Genomic DNA, 16,088 nt, shown 5'->3' with positions numbered 1-16,088 from the left:
CTCCTTGATGGTACAGTTTCCATAAAAGTCTTTGGTGTGGTACTGTGTCAAAAGCTTTCTTGAAATCTAAATAGAACCTGTCCACCCATCCTTCTCTTTCCTGTATTGTGTTTGTTACTCTGTCATGGTAGCTCAACAGATTAGTAACACATGATTTTCCTTTTTTGAAACCAAACTGTCTTTCTGTTATCATACTGTGTTCTTCTGGATGATTTACCCAAGCTTTTCTTATAAGTTTTTCTAATACCTTGCTTACAACACTGGTCAGTGATACGGGTCGGTAGTTGAGTGGATTTTGTCTGTTTCCTTTCTTGAACAAGGGGACAATATTTGCTTTCTTCCAAATATCAGGTAGTTTACCTTGACTCAAGGATTTCTTGAAAATTAAAAATAATGGTTTACTTAACTCCTTTGCACATTCTCGTAGTACCCAACATGAAATTTCATCAGGACCACTTGCTTTTCCTCTGTCTAATTTACTTAACTCCTCCTGTATTACTTTTTCTTCCATTTGTATATCTGGTAGTATGTGTGGACATGCATGTTCCGCATAGTCCCTCTCAAAATTTTGTTCTTCTGGAAAAACTAATTGGAAATTCTTATTTAGTGCTTCACAAATATCTTGTGTATAAGTGATTCCCTCGTCCGTAATGGATTGTATTATATTTTTTACTTTGGTTTTGCTTCTGATGTAGCTGTAAAACAGCTTTGGTTGATCGCTACTTCTATTTATTATATCCTCCTCAAACTGTTTTTGGGCTTCCCTCCTTATTCTTGTATAATCGTTTCTTGCCTGTTTGTAATTATTATACGCCCTTTCACTATTATGTCTTCTGTATCTATTCCACAACAAATCTCTTCTTTCTTTTGAATTTTTACATTCTGTATTGAACCATTTCTGTATTTTCTTATCTGCTTCTTTGTGCTGTGGGATGTACTTCTCGACTCCCATTTCATAAAATTCACAGAATTTTTTAAATACAGCATTTAAATCTTGTCCTCTAAGCTCATTTTCCCAATCAACTTCTAAGAAATACTTTTTTAGGTCTTGATAATTTCCCTTTTTATAGTTTAGGCTCTTTTTGTAACATTCAATGCTGTTAACTGTGTCATATGTTATCCTGAAGTTGTAGTTTAGTACTGCATGATCGCTTTTGCCGAGTGGAGGGTGATATATTAAACTGTCAATATCATTTTCTTGCCTAGTAAATATTAGATCTAGCACTGAAGGTACATCGAGTCCTCTTTTTCTGGTGGTTTCCCTCACATGTTGCGTTAGGAAAAACTCTTGCACGAGATCCACGAGCTTTTGGTCCCAACAGCTTTCTTGGCTAATTATTTCTAGAGTATTCCAATTTATATTTGTATTAAAATCTCCAGTTAGTATAATTCTTTCCGATTTCTCTTCCATTTTATGTAGTAATGATCTTAAACTCTGAATTGTACTCTCTGCCAAGTCCTCATATTCGTCTCTTTCCCATGTGTTTGATCTGGGTGGCATGTACAAATTGGCTACAATTACTTTCCCTTCAGATGTGTTGATCTCTACTGCAATCAGCTCTACTTGTGTTGGTATATCTAGTTTTATTTCATTGACTTTTAGATTTTTCTTAGTTAATATTATAATTCCTCCTTTTTTTAAGTTTCTGTCTCTTCTCCATATATTGTATTCCTCTAAGTTTAGTGTGTTATTGGATATCCTTGGTGTTAATTTTGTTTCAGTTAGGCATATTATTTGTGGTTCATTTTCTCTGACGTAATCATTCATCTCTAGTAATTTAGATACCATTCCATCCACATTTGAGTACATCAACTTTATCATTTCGTTTATATATTTGTCATGACATGGTTCTACTACCTTCCTCCTTTTTATTCCCTCCTGTTTGTGTACCACTTTCGTAGCTGCAATCCTATTACTTTGTAAAAAAAAAATGTGTTCTTCTCCTCTTCTGATCTTCCCTCATTTTTTGTTTTTGCTTCCTCCCTCTTCTCTTTCAGTAATTCCAGTTCCTCTTGTGTTAGGCATCTTTTTATCCATACATTTTTGAACTCCTCTTTTTCCATAAGATTCTTTGCATTTTTTAGTATCTCCTCCACAGTGTTTACACTCTGGAAAGTCACCTTTAGGGGTCTTGTCTTGCTTTTCTCGTATTTCTCTAACCTTTTGTGTTCCTCTTTACTACAGATTTCCTCTGATACTTCTTTCAGTAAGCTCATTACATTTGCCATCTCCTTTTTGTCTCTTGTGATCTTGTTTTTTACTTCTTCCTCTTCTATACCAGTGATTACTATAGATTTGTTTATATCTACTGAATCTCTGACTAACTTTGGATTGTTTTGGATTATTCTTTTCACTTCCTGTTTAATGCTTTTATCCTCCACCTTTGTTTCTAAGTCTTTCTTTACTTTCACCATTTCAGCATACGTGGTTTCCACATCATTTTTGTAGCTTTGCACAGCTTCATTCACCTGTGTTATCTTCTCCTCAATATCACTGCTCTGGTCTATCAGACTGCTCACTTGCCTAATTGTCTCTGTATCATTTCTGAACTCTTCCATAACACTCTCGTGATTGACTACTGTACTTGCCATTTCACTTATTTTCTTCCTAAGTGTACTCAATTCCACTGTTAGTTCACTGATGGTTGTGTCTTTCTTGTTGGCCTCCCTTCCTAGTTTTTCTATTTCTTCCTTTTGCAAGTGCATCTGCTTCTTTATTTCATCAATTTCATTTTTGAAAGCCATTTCCAGTTTGTGTACATGTTCAACCAGTCTATTGTGAGTCTCCACTTCAACCAGTTCTTGGTAGAAATCGTCATCTTGCTTTCTACCTTTATTCCTTTTCTTTTCCAAGTTTGCTTTACTAAAGTATGTGTCCATTTTGCAATACTAAAAGCACAGAGTACACGTACTTACATTCCCCGTGCAGCTGTAGTCTAAACAAACCTCAGGTGCCCGAGCACATTCTTTCGCCTCTCGGTTCTCTTTTTTGTTTGAACAAGTCTTGTTTAAACTTCTTATTATTTTTTTCTTTTAATAATGAAAAATCATTTAGTCTAACCTGGTACAGAGCTTGACTCATATAAAGATACTAATTTAGGTAATGCCACTGGCCGTGCTGGCTCGATACGGAGCGCCGACGTCGCACGTCTACTCTCTCTGAATCCCATTGTGTGTGTGTGTGTGTGTGTGTGTGTGTGTGTGTGTGTGTGTGTGTGTGTGTGTGTGTGTGTGTGTGTTTGAGTGTGTGTGTGTGTGTGTGTGTGTGTGTGTGTGTGTGTGTGTGTGTTTGAGTGTGTGTGTGTGTGTGTGTGTGTGTGTGTGTGTTTGAGTGTGTGTATGTGTGTGTGTGTGTGTGTGTGTGTGTGTGTGTGTGTGTGTGTGTGTGTGTGTGTGTGTGTGTGTGTGTGTTTTAGCCTTTCTTCGCTGAATGGTCTTAACTCACTGTGTGCCAGCTATTTTTAGCCCTATGGGTCGCCCCAGTGCCGGCCATTTTTCAATCTTTTTTTTTGCTAAGATGATAGATTTTGATGTGGAAACAACGAATTTCACCATTAAAATGCTCACCAAGACTCGGAAATGGGTTTTACTGGGTCCTGCATACTCATATACAGGTATAGCCGCTCTCCCACACTCATCACTTAGGTGAGAGAAAGCCGTTTTCTATGTATGGTATACTCTGGTATTTATGCTGGGAGGGTATAGCAATGTTCAGTACACTTTTTAAATTACTTATTACTTCAACATCTATCACAATTTGCATGTCTTTCTCATTGTGAATCCATTATCTCATATTTACTTGAAGATAGGTACAACCTGACTTCATTACGTACAGTCCTGGCACTTACAAGAAGGTAATTACAACTTGACTTCACTATATAATCGTTACACTTACAAGAAAATATTTACAACTTACACTTACCTGAAAATATTTACAAAATGCCTTCACTATGTACAGCACTGGGTAAGGCACACATGCAGAGTGAGGCAGAGCGAGTGTGATGGGGGAAGTGAGTGAGTGTATGGCCTTGACAGCCTGGGGGATGGTAGAGCAACAGTTACCTTACATGCCTGCCAATTTTTACCAGCAAATCTTGAACAATGTGGTCACAGTGAATTTTTTTATTTTAAACCATTTTAAAACGGCACTGGCACTGGCCACAGAATTATGTCAGACTGTTTTAAAATGGCACTGGCATGCGGCGAGTTAATGGTGTGCATTGTGTGTGTGTGTGTGTGTGTGTGTGTTTTAGCCTCTCTTCACCGAATGGTCTTAATGGTGTACATTGTGTGTGTGTGTGTGTGTGTGTGTGTGTGTGTGTGTGTGTGTGTGTGTGTTTATGTATGTACGTTGATGCTAAACATGCTATTTGTAATACCTGGCTTAAGTTGATGATGATGATGATGATGATGATGAGTGTCGTCTTGAAAGCATGACCTTAAAACTATCAAAACTTTCAGTGTGAAGATCATTTTGGCTTGAAGTGGAAATTATCTTTGAAAAATTAAGCCACATTTGTCCAATAACATTATTATTCTTACTACGGTTGGACGATATTATTAAAGTTAGGATTTTTTAACTACAGGGATTAGAGATAGCTTTAATTTACTCCTAGTGTACTAAAGGTCTCTTCTAACTTTAATCAAATCATCCAGAGGGAGAAAGAATTTAACAAGATAGGCCATCATACTGAATGCATTGAGAAAAGAAAGCAAAAAGGAAAAAGCAAGAAAAGAAAAAAAAAAGAAAAAAATAAGAAAAAATAAAGGAAGAAAAGAAAAGAGCAAGAAAATGAGAAAAGAAAACAAAAAGGAAAGAAAGAAAAAAGAAGAAACGAAAGGTAAACAAAGAAAAGAAAAGAAAAAAAAGAAGAAAGAGAAATGAAAACTGAAAAAAGAGAACAAGAAGAAACGAGAACAAGAAAAATAACAAGAATAGATAAAAGAAAAAAAAGAAAAAAAGCAGGAAAAAAGAAAAGAAAATGGCGAGTACCTCTTAGAGTAAAACTTGCGGCTTCTCTTCCTGTATAAACCAAACATGACAAGGATATCGAAGGCAACGTTGTTATCGGCCTGAGCTGACGCGTAGACCCACCGGGGGTGTGGTGTGAAGGAGAAGGAGGCAGGGGGAGGAAGAGGAAAAAGATTGATGATGATGTTGAAGAAGAAGAGGAGGAGGAGGATGAGCAAGAGGAGAAGAAGAAGAAGAAGAGGAGGAGGAGAAGGAGGAGGAGGAGGAAGAAGAAGAAGAAGAAAAGAAGAAGAAGAAGAAGAAGAAGAAGGAGACGAAGAAGAAGAAGAGAAGGAGGAAGAGGAGAAGGAGGAGGAGAAAGAAGAAGAAGACTGAGATGATGATGATGATAAAGAATAAAGATGATGAAAAAGAAGAGGAGGAGGAAAAGGAAGAAGAAAAGAAGAAAAAGATGAAGATTGATAATGATACTAATGAAGAAGAGGAAGAAGAAGGAGAAGGAAACGAGGAGGAAGAGGAAGAGAAGGAGGAGGAGGAGGAGAAAAAGAGGAAGTATGAGCAAAATATTTTAGCACTTATAATATTGAGGTTCGTCCTGTTCTAGCAAGTAGCTCTTGCCCTAAAGCCAAGCTGGAAAGAGAGAGAGAGAGAGAGAGAGAGAGAGAGAGAGAGAGAGAGAGAGAGAGAGAGAGAGAGAGAGAGAGAGAGAGAGAGAGAGGTGGAGAGGTAAAATTGAGAAGAAAAAGAGAGATCGAGTGAGAGACAGAGAGGGTAACAAAGGAGAGAAACAAAAATAGAAAGAGGGAGAAAAAGAAAATGGACAGGGTGTAGAGTTAAGACAGAAGAGAGATGCCACGAAGGAAGGTTAGAAATGGGACAAAGAGGAAGAAGATGAGGAGAAGGAAGATGGGGAATGAGAGAGGAAGTGAGAGGGAGAGGAGAGGAGGGGAAGGATGAGAAGAATCACGGGACAGAGAGAGAGAGAGAGAGAGAGAGAGAGAGAGAGAGAGAGAGGTGCCACGCTGAATATAATCGTGTGGATATAGCAGGACTGAATAAAAATAAAAATAGAACGAAAAAATGAGGAACGTCCTGCATTTGCTTTCGGTCGACTCAGTAAACTAATAAAGCTTGATTTTAAAACTAGAATCAGGATTTCGAATTGTTTCGATCGGAGTTTCAATCGGCGGAATATATATACACTGCGAGTAGCGAGTGCTGTGTGTGTGTGTGTGTGTGTGTGTGTGTGTGTGTTATAGAGACAGGAAGAGTAGTGAATATTTTCCTTTTATTTATTTATATTTATCTTTGTTATGAATGTCAGGTTTAGAACAGAGAAGCGAAAATAATGATATGCTATGTGTGTGTGTGTGTGTGTGTGTGTGTGTGTGTGTGTGTGTGTGTGTGTGTCACCGCATCTTTAACTGGGGAAAAATCAAGTTAATGATGATGATGATGATAATGATAATTACCATATGATGATAATAACGATGATGGTGATAATAATAATGATGATGATGATGATGATCTGGTTCAGGATATGTAACATAATGAGGGTTGCAATTTTTCTCATTAGGTTGCTTTATTTTCCATCCTTGTGTGTGTGTGTGTGTGTGTGTGTGTGTGTGTGTGTGTGTGTGTGTGTGTGTGTGTGTGTGTGTGTGTGTCAAAATGTTCATCGACGCGAATGTAACAATACTTTTTTTTCTGACTTTGCTCTTATCTCACCCAAGTACCACAGGCGAGGAGTAACATTTTCCTGAGAGAGAGAGAGAGAGAGAGAGAGAGAGAGAGAGAGAGAGAGAGAGAGAGAGAGCAATAGAAGCCAGGAGGTAAAGATCAATGGGAGAGAAAGTGGGAGGGGAAAAAAGATGACCGATCGAGCTCAGGGGATGATGACGAATTGGGGAAAAAAGAGGGGAGCTGAGGAGAGCAGGTCCTGGGGGAGTTTTGAGAGCTTTTGGAGGCTTTTTTTTTTTTGGAGGGGGGGACGGGAATTTATAGAAACAGGAAAATTTTTAGGTTTGGGGAATTTGTGGGAGTGTTTTGGAGAGTCTGGGGAGGGTTTGGGGAGGCTAGGAAGTGTTTGGGGATGCCATGGATGGTTTGGGGATGCTAGGGATGGTCTGGGGAGGCTAGGGAATGTTTGGGGAGGCTAGGAAGTGTTTGAAGAGGCTATGGAGTGTTTGAGAAGGCTAGGATGGGTCTGGGGAGGCTGGGGGAGACTAAGGAGGGTTTGGGGAGGCTAAGGATGGCTTGGGGAGTTAGGGAGCAGACTGGCCGTGAGCCCAGTTGACTACAGGCTTAAGTTGCCCTCTTTCTGCAGTCTACCATCCTTGTTCCCAGAGACAGAAAAGGAATTGAAGGATGATTGTATTACTGGGCAGTGACTTCGCATGGTTGTATCAGTGCCACCACGTGAAGGCGTCCCTCTCCACCACTAGTGGGATGGGTGATTGAGAGGAGCATCCCTGGGAAATTTTTTATGGGATCTGAAGCGAGGGGAATATTTAATGGGCTCGGTTATGTCATTAGAGAGAGAGAGAGAGAGAGAGAGAGAGAGAGAGAGAGAGAGAGAGAGAGAGAGAGAGAGAGAGAGAGAGAGAGAGAGAGAGAGAGAGAGAGAGAGAGAGAGAGAGAGAGAGAGAGAGAGAGAGAGAGAGAGAGAGAGAGAGAGAGAGAGAGAGAGAGAGAGAGAGAGGGAGAGAGAGAGAGAGAGAGAGAGAGAGAGAGAGAGAGAGAGAGAGAGAGAGAGAGAGAAAGAGAGAGAGAGAGAGAGAGAGAGAGACAGACAGACAGACAGACAGACAGACAGAGTTACGGATCGGCATTCCTAGTTACGAGTCTTACTCGTTCTACGAACCGTCTTCATGGTTATAAATCGGCCACCTCCCAACCACCATCCTCCTCCTCCTCCTCCTCCTCCTCCTCCTCCTCTTGCTCCATCTCCAACCCTCCTCTTTTATATTTTTTCCAGCTCAGTAACTCACCCCAGAACCAGAATCTGGACTAAGATAGGGACGTTTGAACTCACGCCTCCTGCAAGACAAACGAAGCGACGGAATTTTACGGCAACTACGAGCATCATCCTGCCCGTAAATTTCGTTGCTCGACGACGCTGCTGTTAGTCAAACGCTACAATATTTCAGGTGTAAAGTTCGTATCCTATCCCTTGCAACCCACCCCCACTAACTCAGCCTCCCTGCCATCGTGTCACACCTCCTCCATCGTTTCCCCCTCCCACTTCTTTTTTTCCCCCTCCCGCTTCCTTCTTTCCCCCCTCCCACTTTTTTTCCCTCCCACTTGCCTCTTTTACCGTTCCCATTTCTTTTATTTCTTCTCCCACTTCTTTCTTTCCTTCTCCCTTTCTTTCTTTCCCTCCCTTCCACTTTATTTTCTCCTCCCATTTCTTGCTTTCCCCCTCCCACTTCTTTTTTCCCTCCCACTGAATTCTTTCCTCCTCCCACCACTTTCTTTCCCACTCCCACTTCTTTCTTTCCTCCTCCCACTTCTTTCTTTCCCCCTCCCACTTCTTTCTTTCCCCCTCCCACTTCTTTCTTTCCTCCTCCCACCTCTTTCTTTCCCACTCCCACTTCTTTCTTTCCCCCTCCCACCTCTTTCTTTCCCCCTCCCACTTCTTTCTTTCCCCCTCCCACTTCTTTCTTTCCCCCTCCCACTTCTTTCTTTCCCCCTCCCACTTCTTTCCCCTTCCTACTTCTTTCCTCCTCCCACTCCTCGCTTTGCCCCCTCCTCTTATCTCCCCCTCCTCCTCAATCAGAGATATATCACTTTCCCCCTTTTTCACACAATTAAAGACTTCTCCTCCTCCTCTCCCCTACATCCCTTCCTCTCCTTCCCCCTCCCTCACCCCCACAGGCATATACACAGTGTAGAGACTCTCTACACTGTGGGCATATACATCCCCCTCCCTTTACGCCACAGTCAAACCTATTCCCCCCTCTCTCCCCTTCCCCCACAGTCACCCCCCTCCACTTATAATTCAACCCTCCCCCCATCAGTCTTACTCAAAAAAAAATATAATAATAATAATAATAATAATAACAATAATAATAATAATAATAATAATGATCAGCAGTAATGTGACTGGATCAGGAGGCTACTTAACACATGTACCTGAGCGATTTATTTTCCCAGTTATACCGTACTGTTCCGCTATGTGTTATATGATTTTAACCCTCTCATGGTTGGAATAACTTTGTCATTACAGCTAAAGCCAGATGATTTTATCGAGCAGAGAGAGAGAGAGAGAGAGAGAGAGAGAGAGTCATGGAAGTCTAGGGGTGTTAATCGCCATCCCAAACCACATTAATCAAAGCAGGTATCAGGAGGATTTAGGCGGATTTATAATGACTGAGAGGATAAGGAAGATGAGCAGCAGATTCATCCAGACAAGCATTAGTAAGTTTGCCTGACAGAAAGCTTAGAGAGAGAGAGAGAGAGAGGTGGCACGTCATCAGTGTCACGACTTCCGCTCCTTTTCTTAATTTTTGCTAGCACTAAGCACTAAGAGAGAGAGAGAGAGAGAGAGAGAGAGAGAGAGAGAGAGAGAGAGAGAGGCCTATTGAGTGCGACTACTTCCGTGTTTTATTTTTCTCCTAACATCAGATATTTTCTTAACACATATTGTTTTGTAATTCTTTCCTCTTCATTTACACAGCTGTTTCTCTTCTGTCATCCAACCATTTCTCCTCCTCCCAGGCCTCCTCTCCCTTTCAACTCTCTCTCCTTCAAGTGAATCCCTCTCCCTCTCTCCTCATTTTCCTTCTTTCTCTTCCTTTCTTCTCCCTTTTTCATACCTCCCATTCTCCCTCCTTCACCTTCCTAGTTCTCTCTCTCTCTCTCTCTCTCTCTCTCTCTTTCCCTTCGCCTTCTCACTCTTTACCTCCCATCCCTCTCTCTTTTCCTCTTCCCTCTTTCCCCCATCTCTGTTTCCAAATCCTTGTCCGCCTCTCCCTCTCTCCCCACCCTTGCATCTCTCCCTCCTTCACCCAAATCCTCTCCCTTCCTTCTCCCTCACGGAATCAATCCTCACACCGACCCTCTATCAACAACCCAGTCCTTGCCACACTGACACGAGGTCACACGAGAGCCCCATTTGCATAGATTGTGGCAGAGGTCACTGTAGGGATCTCTCTCTCTCTCCAACTACAATGACAGCCTTTTTCACTCACGCCTCCCCATCCATATTACACCCACACAGTCATTCACAGAAATTAATTAGTTCACTTTTCACTATGGCATTTTCCAATTCCCATTCACTACATTATTCATTCATGGGCCAGCAGGTAATTCCCGATACATGGATACACTAACAGTCACACTCACACTATTTCAATTAAGTTGAATCTCTCTCTCTCTCTCTCTCTCTCTCTCTCTCTCTCTCTCTCTCTCTCTCTCTCGATACAAATGTACACTGACAATCACACATTCAATTTAGCTTTATTTCTGTATTTGCCCTCTCTCTCTCTCTCTCTCTCTCGATACGGATGTACTCTGACAATCATACATTCAATTAAGCTTTATTTCCGTATTTGCCTCTCTCTCTCTCTCTCTCTCTCTCTCTCTCTCTCTCTCTCTCTCTCTCTCTCTCTCTCTGTTGCAATATGAAATGCAAGTGAAAAGAAGCCATTGCGGTCTTTTTCAGTGTTAAATTCCTGTAGGTTTTAACGCTGAATATTTCCTGTACTGTGCTTTTTTGCAGTATCTTCGTGTTGCATCTTGATTATTGCATGAGATTCTGGTGCTGAAGAGGGACACCTTCACTTGGTGGCACTGATATAAGCGGTCGGTGGAACTACCTGGTCATACAAACGTGCCTCAACAGCCTGTCCAATAAAACGATGATGGTGGACTGCAGGAGAAGGACAACTTTAGCCTGTAGTCTACGGGGTTCACGTTTGAGATGTGCCTGGAGCAGCAACAACAACAAAAAAAAAAAAAACACACAAACCGAGCCATAAACATAAACAACAGCATAAACAGCAGTATAAACAAAAACAAATATCATAAGCATTAACAATCATTCATCACCATCCAGTTTGGCAACTCACCCCATATTGATGCCGCATGTCACAATGATTAGATTTTTTTTTTTTTCGTAATAATGCGCACTATATTGCGAAATCAGTTCATATGGAGTAATTTTCTAGTGTAGTACATTGTACCTCGTGATGTAATGCAGTGTACATTTATTTGCGTGTAATTCACTACGATGCTGGGATAAAATAAATTGTACTCTATGCTGCACAGACACGCAGAACAATCCTGCCCGCTTAAGCCTGCCCGGACGTAGAGAGAGAGAGAGAGAGAGAGAACAGGCAAATGAGGTATTTAGCATGAGCAGTCAGTGAGTAGGGGAGAGTATGGGTGCATTAAGAGAGAGAGAGAGAGAGAAAGAGAGAGAGAGAGGAGGGGGATTAGCCAAATGAGGGATTTAGCATGAGCAGCAATTGAGTCAGTGAGTAGGGGAGAATATGGGTGGAGAGAGAGAGAGAGAGAGAGAGAGAGAGAGAGAGAGAGAGGCCAATTACGCGAATGAACTACACTGGCTGAAAGAGCAAGTTGGAGTCTGAGAATACGAGTGAAAAATGAGAAAGAAATGACTGAGTGAAAAACGAGCCAGTGAATAATTCTCTCTCTCTCTCTCTCTCTCTCTCTGTTATCCCATACCCATCCCCCAGCCAATCTAATCAAGAATTATGTCCAGTGCTACAAAGTCAATTTCACTAATTACGAGTTGCCTTCCAATTGTCGATCCAGAAAAAAAGAAAAAATATTTAACTTTTCTCTCACTTTTTTGGCATTGACGAAATTTAATGTGCTAACTTCGAAACCTGATCAGAAAAATATATATTGGTCTTGCTGTTGTTTTTTAAGGTAATTTTCACGGTTCTTTTATTGGTAATTTTCGTCTCGTTAACAAAAGAGGCGTTACTGAGAGCGTAAATTAATGGGGGGGAGGAGGAAGAGGGATGGTCTCATTTTTCTGATTCTTTGGTTTAGGTACTCTCTCTCTCTCTCTCTCTCTCTCTCTCTCTCTCTCTCTCTCACGGTAGGTTGTCGAGGAAATGTACACAGAAAATGGTATGGTTTCATTTTAACTTTCTCTCTCTCTCTCTCTCTCTCTCTCTCTCTCTCTCTCTCTCTCTCCACACAGGCATCGTATTTGAGATCCCATCCCGAGCTGGCCTCAGTGAAATAGTTTTAAAGCAATCGATTTTTTTTTTCTTTTTCTCCTTTTTTTCCGCTCGTCTGTTTTTGCGATTCGTTCTGTTGTCTTTTTTCTTTGCCGAACAAGCACTGGGTTTTCCGCGCGTTTGCCTCTGAGTTACACTGATTTTTTTCTCCTGTTTTTTTTTTTTTTTTGTCTTTTTTCATGTTAGGGATAGAATTATTTTGAGGTGTGCAATTCCATCCTGTACGTAGAAAAATCGCTCGGAAAAAAAGATGTGTGTGTGTGTGCGTGTGTGTGTGTGTGTGTGTGTGTGTGTGTGTGTGTGTGTGTTTAGAGGGCAGTGAACTTTTGCAATTGAGTCTTTCTCATTTAGCCTCTAGCTTTTCTTTTTGTGTCTACGTGTGTGTGTGTGTGTGTGTGTGTGTGTGTGTGTGTGTGTGTGTGTGTGTGTGTGAATAAAGGATTACCTCTATCCTCTTCTATCAACGGGCTCTACCAGACTCTGTCGATTAACTTCTTGAGGACAGCACTAAAAATAAAGGTGAATCCTAGTGCTAATAGAATTAATGGGAGCACTTTTTCCCATGGCTCAATAAAAGACGACCCTAGTGCTAATGAAGTTAATGGGGAAAGTTAATGGGAGCAAACTAATGGGTGCAAGTTAATGGGAGCAAATTAATGGGAGCAAGTTAATGGAAGCAAATTAATGGGAGCAAGTTAACGGGGGGAAGGTAATGGGGGCACTTTTTCCCGTTACATAGAGGACAAAATAAATCCATATGCTCATAGAGTTAATGAGAGAACTTTTTTTTGTAACTTAAATCCTTTACTAGTACAGTGCATGGGAGCACAATTTTTTCCCCATTGATCTGACTCTTACCTGCCTCACCTGGCCTGATACCTCATCTGCCAGGCCTCATTCGCACACACAGGTAATTGGCCCTCTCTTTAACCTATCAGCAAGCCCGGAAAATCACCCTGGCTGGATATTGGCTTTAAATGAGTCGGCTCACTTTCCAATTTTGTTGACGTTAACTCCTGTGATTTTTTAGGCATTTTTTCGCATTTTTTAAAACCTCCGTTTTATTTTTTAATGCAGGGAAGAAGGAACCCAAGGCCAGGAGCCCGCAAATTGTTCCCCCAAAGAAAACAAAAACAAGATAACAGAGAGGATGAACTTGCCATCTGTGCTGAAATAAGGTTAATTATTGCCTATTACGCTTTATTGATTTTTATTATTGCCTCTTCCAGACGATTTTATTCAGCTGAGATTTTTTTTCAGTACCATGGCATTGTTTATCATTTATTATTATTATTATTATTTTAATCTTTCTTATTTTTCTATCGCAAACAGTATTATTTTTGTTTTTGTTTTTGAGGTCTTTTGTACTGAAGAGGATAGACATTGCCTCCATTAAGCCTTCATTATTTCTCTCTCTCTCTCTCTCTCTCTCTCTCTCAGGCCACTTTTCCCGTCAGTTATTTTTATTCTTTTTCCTTTATTTTGTCTCCCAGTTGTTTTCACTCCCCCTTCTTTATTCTCCTTTCCATTTCTCCCTTCATCCTCCCTTCCTTTACTCCTTTCTCCCTTTCTTCCCTCCTCTACCCCCCTCATTCTTAGTCTCATCTCCTTTTACCTCATTACCTTCATTGTTATCCCAGCTTGTTTTCCTCTCACAGTGCATTATCTCCTTCCTTAATATCTCCGTAATTCGTTCTCTTTTTCACTCGCATCCGTTGCCGTCTTAACCCTTTCAGCCCGTGGACATCTTGAGTAGTTTATTCTTTCTATTTGAAGACGATTTTCTGTGACTGAAGGACCTCTGTTAGTTCCTGGGTTCATCTCAAACGTGAACCCAGTGGAGTGCAGGCTAAAATTACTTATTATGAAGTCCTCTATCCTCTTTGGGGGGAGGGTAGGAGTGAGTTAGGGGACGTTTGTATAACCGGGCAGTACAGTTATCCAGTCGCGTGAAGGCGGCCCTTTCCAACATCGCTCTGTCTTCCATCTGCGAATGAAGGGTACACAAAACGCCACAAGAGCGAATTAATCTGAAGAATGTATTAAAAAAGACATGGAAGTGATTACTAAGCAGCCATAGATCTTCTTCGCTTATCCCGACACGTTACTCATGTATCTGGCGTGTGTGTGTGTGTGTGTGTGTGTGTGTGTGTGTGTGTGTGTGTGTGTGTGTGTGTGTGTGTGTGTGTGTGTGTGTCAAACTGTAATTCCTGTTGTAATACAGGATTTGGGCTAAGCTCGTATTGTCCTACTTTCTTTACTTCTGTTCAGTCTGATTACTACTTTGTGTGTGTGTGTGTGTGTGTGTGTGTGTGTGTGTGTGTGTGTGTGTGTGTGTGTGTGTGTGTGTGTTATTTATGGGACTCTGGACATGGATAAGGACACACGTTCCTGGTATTCAATACTATACCCTCAGACACACGAACCAAAGTTTGGTTCCCGTCAACACTAAAACTCACACTAGGTCTCTCTCTCTCTCTCTCTCTCTCTCTCTCTCTCTCTCTCTCTTTCTTCTTTCTTTCTTTCAAAGATTTCCTGCACCTATAGTGCAGGCCGGGCCATACATTAGCCCTGTCAGTGGGGTATGGGCTGGATAAAAAGTAGTAAGGGGGGAGGACAGGACCTGGGGATTGCCCAGCACACACGTTCTGTCTCCTGGCTGGCTTTGTGGTGTGTGTGTGTGTGTGTGTGTGTGTGTGTGTCTCTTGTATGATGGTTCCTGCACACATGAAGATAGATACATACAATTCATAGGTATGGAAGGGAGAAAGAGCGAGATTTCTCCATGAATGAGGGGCTATACCGTTGTCTCTCATTTCCTTTCATTGTTCCTCCCCCCCCAACTCTACCTCTGCCATCCCCACACCCCCCACCCTCCCAACACCCCTCCCCCCACTCATCCAAACTCCAACTCCCACCCTTCTGACCCCACAACCCCCACCTGCCCAACCCCCAAACCCTCCACCCCCTACCACACCCCTCCACCCTCCCAACCCCCCTTCCAACCCGGCGTGAGTGGTAAACATATTGTCCCTAGCGGCTGGGACACCCGGCTGGCAAGCTGCTGGCTACCCCCCCCCTCTCTCTCTCTCTCTCACACACACACACACACACACACACACACACACACACAAGCCATAATGTAACACGTTTCTACATTCAACGTCCTAAATATGGCTCAGCAGAATGAAATCGTCTGACATTGGCTAGAATTAAATATTAGAGTTGTCCCGAGCAGGAGAGGGTTCAAGGTGACAGTATCAACACTCTCAGGCTCTATACATACTCTCAGTTTTATTGTCTGGCTTTACCAACAATATTTTACTAGAAATGACAAGGCTTTAAGACGATAACAGAAGGATTTTTTTTTTTCATATTGTTGAGCTTCCAGTGTGTGTGTGTGTGTGTGTGTGTGTGTGTGTGTGTGTGTGTGTGTGTGTGTGTGTGTGTGTGTGTGTGTGTGTGTGTGTGCGTGCGTGTGTGTGTGTGTGTATGTGTGTGTGTGTGTGTGTGTGTGTTTATGTGTGTGTGTGTGTGTGTGTGTGTGTGAGTGTGAGTGTTTGTGTGTGTGTGTGTGTGTGTGTGTGTGTGTGTGTGTGTGTGTGTGTGTGTGTGTGTGTGTGTGTGTGACTTTTCTTTATATTCAGGATTTAAAGAACGAAAGTCGGCCAGCAAAATTTACTCTTCCAAATTCACATCGACAAAAAGCCATTACCAGGATCTGTTCATATCGAAACACTAATGATAAACAGTGGAGGTCGTAGGCAGTGGGAAAAACAAAAAGACCAGTTGAATGCATGAAAGACTTGGTGTACTGTTTAATTTTTGCATTAGAGTTGGAGAGAAAAGTGCTTAGCTGCTTTAGTGCCGCATGCCCGTCTTAATGAGGAGAAATTAAT

At 41.7% G+C, this 16,088-nt stretch overlaps 1 pseudogene; it reads right to left on the bottom strand.

Annotated features, from left to right (window-relative positions):
• LOC145398514 (uncharacterized) overlaps nucleotides 1-11,048 on the bottom strand; it is a 110,552-nt pseudogene extending 99,504 nt beyond the window's left edge.
• Nucleotides 11,049-16,088: the final 5,040 nt, after the last annotated feature.

The sequence above is a fragment of the Coenobita brevimanus genome, chromosome 5, assembly GCF_032717465.1.
Source record: "Coenobita brevimanus isolate Jiangsu-jjx chromosome 5, ASM3271746v2, whole genome shotgun sequence".
Taxonomy (NCBI): domain Eukaryota; kingdom Metazoa; phylum Arthropoda; class Malacostraca; order Decapoda; family Coenobitidae; genus Coenobita; species Coenobita brevimanus.
The sequence above is the reverse complement of the archived record's forward strand: the minus strand, read 5'-3'. Positions and strand labels throughout refer to the sequence as shown.